This window comes from Rhinoraja longicauda, chromosome 5 (assembly GCF_053455715.1).
Source record: "Rhinoraja longicauda isolate Sanriku21f chromosome 5, sRhiLon1.1, whole genome shotgun sequence".
Classification (NCBI taxonomy): domain Eukaryota; kingdom Metazoa; phylum Chordata; class Chondrichthyes; order Rajiformes; family Arhynchobatidae; genus Rhinoraja; species Rhinoraja longicauda.
Genome location: NC_135957.1, coordinates 27285390 through 27297985, shown reverse-complemented (window position 1 = coordinate 27297985; position 12596 = coordinate 27285390).

Below are 12596 nucleotides of genomic sequence, written 5' to 3'. Positions count from 1 at the left end.
TCACCAATCTCCCGTGCGGGACCCTATCAAAGGCTTTCTGAAAGCCTAGATACACTACATCCACTGGCTCCCCTTCATCCATTTTACTTGTCACATCCTCAAAAAATTCCAGATTAGTCAAGCATGATTTCCCTTTCATAAATCCATGCTGACTTGGACTTATCCTTTTACTGCTATCCAAATGCACTGTTATTACCTCTTTAATAATTGACTCCAGCATCTTTCCCACCACCGAAGTCAGGCTAACTGGTGTGTAATTCCCCGTTTTCTCTCTCGCTCCTTTCTTGAAAAGTGGGATAACATTAGCTATCCTCCAATCCACAGAAACTGATCCTGAATCTATTGAACATTGGAAAATGATCACCAATGCGTCCATTATTTCTAGAGCCACCCCCCTGAGGACCCTAGGATGCAGACCATCAGGCCCAGAGGATTTGTCATCCTTCAGTCCCATTAGTCTACCCAATACTATTTCTCGCCTAATGAAAATTTCTTTCAGTTCCTCTACCCCCCTAGATCCTCTGTCCTCCAATACATCTGGGAGATTGTTTGTGTTTTCCTTAGTGAAGACAGTTCCGAAGTACCTGTTCGACTCTTCTGCCAATTCCTCGTTACCCATAATAATTTCACTCGTGTCTGCCTTCAAGGGACCCACATTTAATTTTGCTACTCTTTTTCTCTTAACATATCTAAAGAAGCTTTTACTGTCCTTCTTTATATTCTTGGCCAGCTTCCCCTTGTACTTCATCTTTTCAGCCCGTATTGCCCGTTTTGTTACCTTCTGTTGTCCTATGAAAGTTTCCCAATCCTCTGGCTTCCGGCTACTCTTTGCTGTGCTATACATATATTAAACTGATTAGACATTAAATATAATTTTGGATAGTTCAATTAAATGTGGCTTATGTACCATCTAACAATAAGAAGGTAAGAATATTGTATACAGCTCATTTCAGAATAGAGTCAAGTGTATTTTGTTTGGATTTAACAGTCAGGCAATTCCATATTCCTTTCAGAAAATTCTTAAAATAGATATTATTACACATGCAAGAACCTTTAATTTGCTACAGGCAAATATGGAAACAAGCTCTCATGTTAAAATGCATTTATCAGAATCTAACATTAAGCGACTTTTAAAAATCTGTGGCAAACCCTTAAACAGTAAGAAACATATATAATGTGCTCAGAAGCCAGTCTGATTGTTCTTGTTTAAACCATATACCCAGTTCCCAGAGAGAGAGATAACAATTAATAGATTTCCAATAAGTCTTCAACTAATGTCTCCAGTCAAGCGCCTACATAGCTAAAGTTTAAAAGACACCTTCAGTACAAAGTCACTAGAAATGGGTATGCATTTACTTAATCGCCTATCTGCATTCAGCCAACAAGAATTTCTCCATCATAAAGATGAAGCAGAAATTAAAAGAATGGAGAATCAGCTTTGCAGAATTGAAAATGGGCACTAATGACAAGATCAAAACATTGTTGCCAGGACTTCAGGGCCTGAGCTATAGGGAGAGGATTGCAGGCCAGAACTTTATTTAGAGTGCAGGAGGTTGAAGGGTGATCTTACAGACGAGTATAAGATCATGAGGGGAATAGATAGGGTAGATGCAGTGTCTTTTCCCAGAGTTGGGGAATCAGGAACCAGAGGCCATAAGTTTAAAGTGAGAAGAGAAAGATTTTATAGGAACTTAAGGGGAAACTTTTTCACACAGAGGACATTCGGTCAATGGTTTGAGCTGCCATTGGAGGGGGTTGAGGCAGATAATATAACAACATTTAAAAGATATTTGGACAGATACATGGATAGGAAATGTTTAGAGGTGATATGGGCCAAACGTGGGTAGGTGCAACTAGTATAGGCAAGACATCTTTGGCAAGTTGGGCCGAAGGGCCTACTTCCATACTCTATGATCTTTTGGGGGGAAATGTTTATAAACCAGCCATTGGGTTTTCAATACAAACTTGAATGGAAGATTTCACACAATGACTGATAAATAATTAGGCTTGTATTCACTGGAATTTAAAGGATGAGAGGGGATCTTATAGAAGCATATAAAATTATTAAGGGATTGGACATGCTAGATGCAGGAAACATATTCCCGATGTTGGGGGAGTCCAGAACCAGCTTAAGAATAAGGGGTAGGCCATTTAGAGCTGAGATGAGGAAAAACTTTTTCACCTAGAGAGTTGTGAATTTGTGGAATTCTCTGCCTCAGAAGGCAGTGGATGCCGATTCACTGGATGCATTCAAAAGAGTTAGATAGAGCTCTTAGGGCTAGCGGATCAAGGGATATGGGGAGAAGGCAGGAACAGGGTACCGGTTGAGAATGATCAGCCATGATCACATTGAATGGCGGTGCTGGCTTGAACGTCTGAATGGCCTACTCCTGCACCTATTGTCTATGTATCTATGTATTTAAGCAATTTAGTTTATTCTGTGGTCTAGTAAAAAGAATATATCAACTATCTGTAACTGATATTTATTTTCATAGTACCATAGAAAATTTCAGCACAGAAATGGGCCGATCTCATTCAAGCCGACCCTGATGCTTATCTACACTAATTGCATTCACCCACGTTAAGTCGGTATGCTTCTATTCATTTCCTAACCAAAAACCTGTCCATGCTGCCTGTCCCACTGAGTTACTCCAGTATTTTGTGTCTACCTTACATTTGTAATTGTGCTGTCACCACCACTTCATCTGTCAGCTTGTTTAAGATATTTACCATCCTCTGTGTGTAAAACCTACCCCTCAGATCCCTTTTAAATGTCTCACCTTATACTGTGATCTCTAGTTTGAGATTCCTCTACCCTATCTATAATAATAATAATTCATTTATTTTATATAGCGCCTTATCGCATGCTCAAAGCGCTTTACAAAAACAATTAACATAGAAACAAACAGACAAACTATCCTGACGGAAAAGCGGCGAATACACAACGCCAGCGTCCTCTCACGTCAGGGTCCGGCAGTAGACATTAAAAAGCACAAGATACACAGATATAATTTTTTACACAAACAGCCATCACAGTGATTGCTCTAGGCATACCCTCACTGTGATGGAAGGCAAAGTCTTATCTCCTCCTCATTCTTCTCCCGTGGTGCCACGAGGTGATCGAGGCTCCCAACTTTTTGAAGCCCCCACCGGGCGATGGAAAGTCCCAGGGCCGAGCCGAGCAGGCCGATGAAGGTCCTGAGCCCCCACCGGGCGATGGAAAGTCCCAGGGCCGAGCCGAGCAGGCCGATGAAGGTCCTGAGCCCCCACCGGGCGATGGAAAGTCCCAGGGCCGAGCCGAGCAGGCCGATGAAAGTCCTGAGTCCCCACCGGGCGATGGAAAGTGCTGCGGCCGAGCCACGCAAGGCGATGAAGGGCCTGCGGGCGGGTCGATCGTACCTCGCGCTTCGGGGCGGTCGAAGCTGCTACGGCTGGAGCTCCCAAAAGCCGGTCGCCAGCCAGGGACCTGCGAACTCCCGATGTTGCGGTCTGCAGGGCCCACGGCCGAAGCCTCCGAGATGGTAAGTCCAGGCCCTGCGACCGGAGTCTTTGAGGTCGATCCCAGCTGGAGGCCGCCCACTCCACGATGTTAGGCCGTAGCGCGAACGGAGATACGACACGGTAAAGGTCGCATCTCCATTGAGGAGGAGATTTGAAAAAAGGTTTCCCCCAACCCCCCCCACCACCCCCCCCCCACATACACAGAGTTAAAAATAAAATAAAACGTACATTTAACGACGACAATGACAAAAAACAACAAAAAAAACAGAGAGACTGCCGGTGAGCCGCAGCTTTCAGAACACAGCCACGCCCCTAGCTCTATGTAGTTCATAATTTTATATACATCTGTAAGGTTACCCCTCATCCCCCTGAATTAGTGAGAATAAATCTAACCTATTCAGTGTCTTCTTATAACTACAGCTCTCTATTCCAAACAAGGTCCTGATGAATCCAAGACCTCATAAGTGAATGCTAAATATCCGCAACAGTTACAAGACATTTCAAGTGTAATTATCCTCTTGGAATCTGCAAATGAAGCTAATTTTCATCGTTACAAATTTGGGTAGTATACCTGTAGAATGAATTACTTATAATATAATCCATCTTTTTTTAATTTCCATTCAATTTATTGTTCAAATGGCTAAAATGAAATGTTTTCCACAATCTCATTAAAATCACCTTAAAATTGTTCCTGACAATATTTACAGTAGAATGCTAAAGGCATTAGACTGCATTGTTTTATTCTGAAGCATTAGCAATCTAATTTCATCATCTGAATTACAGGCAGCCTAATGCTATTTGAATATTTTAACAATTAAAGTGTTATTATTTCAAACAGAATTTTCTAACTGGAGGGCATGATTGTAAAACTATAAATTGGACCGCGATTTGTATGTTTCAAGTGAAAATAATATTGCAAACTTTGCCTGCAGGTTCGATTGCAATCCTAAGTTGAATTCATTGACCATCTCATGTGCACAAGAGATATATGAAATCGCAGATGCTAGAATCTTGAGCAAAAAACAAATTGCTGGATTAACTCAGTGGGACAGGCCCTATCAGTGGAGGGAAATATCTAATGACAGATGACATTTAAGGATGGGATCCTGCTTGACGATTAATGTGCATACTTTACATCTTGTGCGTACACTTCAACTCAGAATTAGCTGGAAAAGGCATTTCATTGTGTACCCTTTGTCAAGAATCAAGAGTGTTTTATTGTCGTATGTCCCAAACAGAACAATGAAATTCTTACTTGCACAACAGAATATGTGAACATAGTACTCTGTAAACAGTATAATAAACAAAAACAAAATTCTGTATATATATATATATACATACACAATTATATCATACACACTTACATACACATAAAATAAACAATAAATATGTAAAAAAAAACAAGACAAAAAAAGATGGGATATGGCCTATTTGCTTTCATAGATTGTAATACATGATATAAAGTTGGGATGTCATTTTGCAACTTTACAAGACACTGGTTCTACTGCAATTTGAGTAATATGTGCAGTTCTGCCTGCCCCAATGGTAAGGAAATGGTTGAAATAGAAAGAATTCATGGGAGATTCTTCAGGAATTGCCTGGGTTGGAAGACTTCAATGCTGGAGAGAGATTGGATGGGCTGAACTTGTTTTCTGTGGAGTGAAGGAGGCTGAGAGGTGACCTGATGGAGGCGTATAAAAATATTAGAGTAGATAGTCAAAATCTTTTTTCCATGAGAGGCGTATCCAAAACATAAGGTGAGAAGAAGGGGTGTTAAGGAGGATTTGAGGGGAAACCATTTTTTTTACAGAGAGTGGCTAATAGTTGAAATTCACTGCAAATGAGTGGTAGGTTCAGATATCACAGATGTTTAAGCACTTGAAAAGGCAAGGCATAGAAGAATACACCCCTAAGGGGCAAAAGGGATTAGAGTTGATGGGCAAAAATGGTGGCATGGACATGATGAGCCAAAGAGCCCATTTATGTGCCGTATTGACTGTGATTGATCACTCCATACTTCCCAACCTCCTATTATTATTTCAGCATGAGCAAAGGTGAGTATAAATCTCCGTCAATCACTGAATCAACTGCCAATGTGTTGCCCAGGGATTTGGTGAGATTCCCAACCGTATTTTTGAAACCCATGAGGCTACTGTACAATCTGGTTAAATCAGTCATAAAAAAATAGTTCACACAAACTGAGACTTGTTAATAACACACTTAAAATGCACAATTAAAATGCTTTAACTTATTTATACTAAGGTATAATATTTTTCCTTTGATTCCAACTAGCCCTCATTATCTTTTTACAAGTTCTTGACACATATGGGCTTCAAAATAAATTCACAACATAAATCTCCCATAGTGCAAAATCAGCCTTGGCACTGAAAAATAACTTCAAAAATCACCTAATTCAAACTGCCCTCTTGTAAATTTTATCAGATAAAAGTTCTCCTTAGGAATTCCAATCTGAGGATCTGAGGTCACAGCGCTAGAGACCTGACTTTGGGTGCTGTCTGTGTGGAGTTTGCACTTTCTCACTGTGACTGTGTGGGTTTCCTTCGGGAAATCCAACATCCCACAGACGTGCAGGTTCGTGGGTTAATTGGCCTCTGTAAATTCCCCCTAGTGTGTTGTGGGATAACTGGTGTGAACGGGTGATCAATGGTCAACATTTACTCAGTGAGCTGAAGGGCCTGTTTCCATGTGGTATCTCTGAAATCCTAGGCACAGAAAATCCCAGCTGTTAACTGATTCCATTATCCAGCTAGTAGCCTACAATCTTATGGATGCTACATGTCATAGAGTCATTGAGCCATACATCATGGAAACAATACCTTTTGGCTCCACCTGCCCATGCCAATCAAGTTGCCCCACCTACACTGGTACCTGATGCCCACGTTTTGCCCATATCCCTCTAAACTTTTCCTATCCATGTACCCGCCCGAATGTCTTTTAAATGTTATAATACCTGCCTTAATTATCTCCTCTGGCAGCTTATTTCATACACACAACACCCTCAGTGTGAATAGCTTGCCACATAGGTTCCTATTAAATCTTTCCTCTCTCTCTTTAAACCTATCACCTCGGATTCTTCTTTCCCCTACTGAGTTAAAGTGTGTGCATCTATCTGTTCCCCTCATGATCTTACACACCTTTATGTGATCACTCCTTAGCTGCAAGGAATAAACTCCTAGCCTGCTCAATCTCTCCCATTAGTCCATGCACTCAAATGCTCTGGGAACATCCTTGTAATTTTTGTTTGCACTCTTTCCAACTTAGCAACATCCTTCCTATAGCAAGGTGACCAAAATTGAACACAAAACTCCAAATATGGACTCACCAACATCTTGTACAGCTGTAATATAACATCCGAACTTCTATACTCAATATCCTGATTAATGAAGGCCAATGTACTGAAAGCTTTCTTGACCACTGTATTCATCTGTGATTTACGAAACACCCATTTTAATGTCATCTGCAAACTTGCTAATCATGCCTAATTGTGTCTGAAGAAGGGTCTTGACCCGGAATGTCACCCATTCCCTCTCTCCTAGATGCTGCCTGACCAGCTGAGTTACTCCAGCATTTTGTGATACCTACTAATCATGCCTTATACATTCTCATTCATTCTCATCAAGTTGGGTCGAAGGGCGTGTTTCCATGCTGTACGACATTAATGTGCTAATACTCCTCTTCAAAAATGGCAATGCCCAGGACATGACAAAAATGTGGGTATGCATTTTTAGAAGAGAGGCAAGTCATACAGCACAGAAACGGGCCTTACAGCCTAAGTCATCCATGCCTAACTAAGATGTACCATTTGTCTAATTGCTTGCATTTTGCTCATATTCCTCTAAATCTTTCCTATCCATGTATTCTGCAGACTATTGTTCAGACAAGGAGAACCCAACATTCAGCAGCAGAAAGACTCCTGCCATGGAAATGTTGGTGCACGGAACAATATGTGAGGTCAGTGTAGCAGTGATTGATGACAGGATTTGCTGAGGTCAAGTCAAGTCAAGTCAATTTTATTTGTATAGCACATTTAAAAACAACCCACGTTGACCAAAGTGCTGTACATCTGATTAGGTACTAAGGAAAAAAATGAAACATACAGTAGCACGCAAACAGTTCACAGCGCCTCCTCAATGAGCCTCAAACGCTAGGGAGTAGAAATAGGTTTTGAGCCTGGACTTAAAGGAGTCGATGGAGGGGGCAGTTCTGATGGGGAGAGGGATGCTGTTCCACAGTCTAAGAGCTGCAACCGCAAAAGCGCGGTCACCCCTGAGCTTAAGCCTAGACCGCGGGATAGTGAGTAGCCCCAAGTCGGCCGACCTGAGGGACCTGGAGTTAGAGAGGGGGGTTAGAAGATTTTTGATGTGGGGGGGGGAATGTCCATTTAGGGCTTTATACGTGAATAGGAGGAGCTTGAAGTTGATTCTGTACCGTACAGGGAGCCAGTGGAGAGAGGCCAGAATCGGGGTGATGTGGTCCCTTTTACGGGTACCCGTCAGGAGTCTCGCTGCGTCGTTTTGGACCAGTTGCAGGCGGGACAGGGAAGATTGGCTGATCCCAGTGTATAGGGAGTTGCAGTAGTCTAGGCGGGAGGAAATGAAAGCGTGAATGATTTTTTCTGTGTCGTCAAATTGGAGGAAAGGTTTGATTTTAGCTATGGTTCGAAGTTGGAAGAAGCTGGCTTTCACCACAGCGTTGACTTTCTTATCAAATTTTAATGCAGAGTCAAATATCATGCCGAGGTTTTTGACATGCGGTTTGACTAGGCAGGATAGACTTCCAAGATTGCCTGTTATCGATTTGATGGAGTCGGGGGGGGGCCGAATAGGATGACCTCAGACTTGCTCTCATTTAATTGGAGGAAGTTCTGTGCCATCCAACATTTTATGTCCTCAAGGCAGTGTAAGAGGCTGTTTAAATTTGACTGGTTGTTGGGTTTTAGGGGGAGGTAAAGCTGAGTGTCATCGGCATAGCAGTGGAAAGAAATGCCGTGCCTTTGAATGATTTGGCCAAGGGGGAGCATGTATAGAGAGAAGAGAATGGGGCCTAGGATGGAGCCTTGTGGAACTCCGCAGGAGAGGCTAGCTGGAGCAGAGGAATAACTGCCTATGTTGATGGCGAAACTCCTATCTTTGAGGTACGAAGCGAACCAGCTCAGGGCAGTGCCATCAATGCCAACCGCGTACCGGAGACGGTCAATAAGGATGGTGTGGTCCACTGTATCGAACGCTGCGCTGAGGTCGAGAAGGAGCAGGATTGCACAGTCGCCGGTGTCGATGGCGAGAAGCAGGTCGTTGTGTACCTGTGGTGGGCTCTGAAACCTGACTGGAAACTTTCCAGGATGGTGTATTGGTGCAGGTAGGGCACTAATTGGTTTAGAATTGCCTTTTCAAGGACTTTTGACAGGAATGGCAGTTTGGAAATGGGTCTGTAGTTGCTAGGCAAGGTGAGGTGGTCACTAACCTAAGCCATACGTGATAAGTCGTGAAGTGTTTTGTGTTTCGGCATCAGAATCCTTGAGGTTTTGACTCCCTGATACAAAAGTTGATCACTAACTTTGACTATGTGCCAAGTTGATGTCCTGGCTCCCTGTGTAAGACAACTTCACTCTACCTTATCAACCAATACCTTCAAATACATGCTGAATGATCTGAACGGTTGTTTTCACTTATGTTCTAACATTTTTTTCCACAAGCTGCCTGAGACCTCAGATTGTTTTCTAAAATAGATCGAGCCACAGCACACCTCCTACGTTGGCAGGAAGAACATGAAGAAGTTATGCGATATAAAGGGTACAACTATAAAAGTAGTCAGGGAGAGACATGTTTGGGTTCATGTGTACATAAAGTTTTGAAGAGGGTTGGCCAAATTAAGCAAAGGGTTAAAAGATGCTTATAACATCCTAGGATTCATTTATAGAAATATGGAGCCTAAAAGTGGATAAGTATTGCAGAACCTTCATAAAACATAAAGCTGGCTTGCCTGCAATGGTACCATTTCTGATTATCACACTGGCTCCAAAAACGTTAGGGGATAATATTTCATAGAATGACTCCAGGGATTAGAATTTATGTTACGAGAAAGAACTGGAGATGTTAATTTTGTTCTCCTTGGAACAAAATGGTTGAGAGATATGTAATCAAAAATATTCAAAATAATGAAGAGGACAGAAAACATTTTTTCTCATTGCTGATAGCATTAAAAACTGGAGGGTTCTATTTAAAATACAGAATAAAAACCACAAAGGCAGCAGAAGAAAAACAATATTTTATGTAGCAAGTAGCTGACATCTAGAATGCTTTGCCTGAGGGGTGGTAAAGACAGATTCAGTCACAGAGTAAATTAAAGGCAACAGAATCAGTACACAAAAAGAAAAAAAAAGAGGAACTATTTGCATAACTGTATACGTGAACTTGAAGTACTGACTGGCCTCTATCCTGTGTTGTGGTCATTCAATGATTATATATTTATAAAGCTGCAACTTGATCTTTGTTTATGCCATGCACTGGATCAGATGTATAGATGTGGAAGAGAACGTTAGAGCAAGAGTGGAAACCTACAATTGGCATGGAGCTCAATTCACAGATGTCATGTTTTCGATTCATCATCATTTCCAAATGGGTCACCGGGTCATAAACCATGGAGACAGACCCAGTACGTGCTTGTCCATCAAGCAGCAAGGTCTTTAATTATGGGGAGAGATTGAATAGGCTGGGCTTGTTTTCCCAGGAACAATTCCCAGGGCGGCACGGTGGCGCAGCGGTAGAGTAGCTGCCTTACAGCGCTTGCAGCTCCAGAGACCGGGGTTCAATCTCGACTATGGGTGCTGACTGAAGGGAGTTTGTACGCTCACCCCATGACCGCGTGGGTTTTGTCCAAGATCTTCGGTTTCCTCCCACACGCCAAAGACATTAATTGGCTTGGCATGTGTAAATTGTCCCTTGTGTGTGTGTAGGATAGTGTTAATATGCAGGGATCGGTGCGGGCTCAGTGGGCTGAAGGGCCTGGTTCTGTACTATATCTCTCAACTAAAACTAAGGGATACCAAAACTAAGGGATGACTTGATAAAAGTATATATTATGAGAGACATGGTTAGGATAGAAAGGCAAAATATTTTTAAGATGAGAGGAAGGTGTATTAAAGCAGATTTTAAAGGAAATTGCATGTCTGCAGGGCGTGACTGATGTCTGAAATGCAATGCCAGAGGTGGTGGTGGAATCAGATACAATTACTTGAATCAGAGTTTCCTTTGCCAGCTCCATGTAGCAAGAGCCCAATACTTAAAACTATTATGGATCTGCAGATAAATACAGAGTGGACATGAAGATTAACATGACGACTAATATTATGAAAAACACTGGTAAACTCTGAGCATGCGTGTGTCTCAAGAGGCATAGATTAGCATTGCCCTTATTCCGAAGACATTGAAAAGTTTTTCTTCTGGAAAGTAAAGAGGCTGCTGATGCCGTTGGTGGTCAAAGATGAAACAAGTGTCAAGAGTATTTTCTGAAGGAGTCATTGACATTTCTTTCATCATAGTTGGGAGACAAAGGAATCCCAGTGTTATCTCCCTTCAAGCAGAAGAAATTGCAGTTCAAAGTGACACCCAGTCAAATGGCCATAAATTTTGTATTCAATTGTTTTGAGGAGATAGTGAGGGTCTGAATCATTGAAGTGTTTCACTATTTCCACCTTGTTTTCTACATCCAGTTATTATCTGTATTGCAATATTGTTGGACATGCATTGGGCAAATATGACCAAGGCATTCAGAGAAAAGACAATATTTAAAAGACAGGGTGGCACGGTGGCGTAGCAGTCGAGCTCTGCCTTACAGCGCCAGAGACTCGGGTTCGATCCTGACCACAGATGCTTGTCTGTATGGAGGTTGTACATTCTCCCCATATCATATCATATCATATATATACAGCCGGAAACAGGCCTTTTCGGCCCTCCAAGTCCGTGCCGCCCAGTGATCCCCGTACATTAACACTATCCTACACCCACTAGGGACAATTTTTTACATTTTACCTAGCCAATTAACCTACATACCTGTACGTCTTTGGAGTGTGGGAGGAAACCGAAGATCTCGGAGTAAACCCACGCAGGTCACGGGGAGAACGTACAAACTCCTTACAGTGCAGCACCCGTAGTCAGGATCGAACCTGAGTCTCCGGCGCTGCATTCGCTGTAAAGCAGCAACTCTACCGCTGCGCTACCGTGCCGCGTGCCATGTCCTGCGTGTGTTTTTTCCGAGATCTTCGATTTCCTCCCACCCTCCAAAAACGCACAGGATTGTAGGTTAATTGGCTTGGTATAATGTAAAATTGTGCAGGGTAGTGTTGATGTGCGGGGTTCACTGGTCGGCGTGGACTCAGTGGGCCGAAGGGCCTGTTTCCACACTGTATCTCTAAAACTAAAAACTAAAACATTTGGATAGGTACAGGTAAATGAAAGGTATAGAGGGATATGGGCCAAAGAGTGGCAGGTAGGACTGGTATAAATGGGGCATCTTGGTCGGCTTGGGAAAGTTGGGCCAAGGGGCTTGTTTCAATCCCCTTTGGAGGCTCTATGACTCCAAGCTATTATTCCAATTCAACTTGATTGTATTATGGTTGTGATACTGTTCAAGCTTACCAACCCATAAATGTCACAGAATACGTTTAAAAATTGAAAACTATAGATGAAAAAATGAAGGCTGAGATGAAGAAGCTTTCAGTGGTAGAAATCCGCAAAATGATTTGGTGAGGCCAAGCTTTACGTCCATAGTTTCTTGGAGGAGAGATGGACTGGGATTACAAAACACACAGAAAACACAGTCTGAAGAAGGGTCTCGATCCGAAACGTCACCCATTCCTTCTCTCCCGAGATGCTGCCTGACCTGCTGAGTTACTCCAGCATTTTGTGAATAAATACCTTCGATTTGTACCAGCATCTGCAGTTATTTTCTTATACACAGGAAGGAAAGGGAAGGGAAGGGAAAGGGAGGGAGGGAGGGGAAAGGGGAAAGGGAAAAGGAAAAGGAAAGGAATCCCGCTTGGTTGTATCTTGGCCCGGTATGTAAATTCCAGTGCAAGT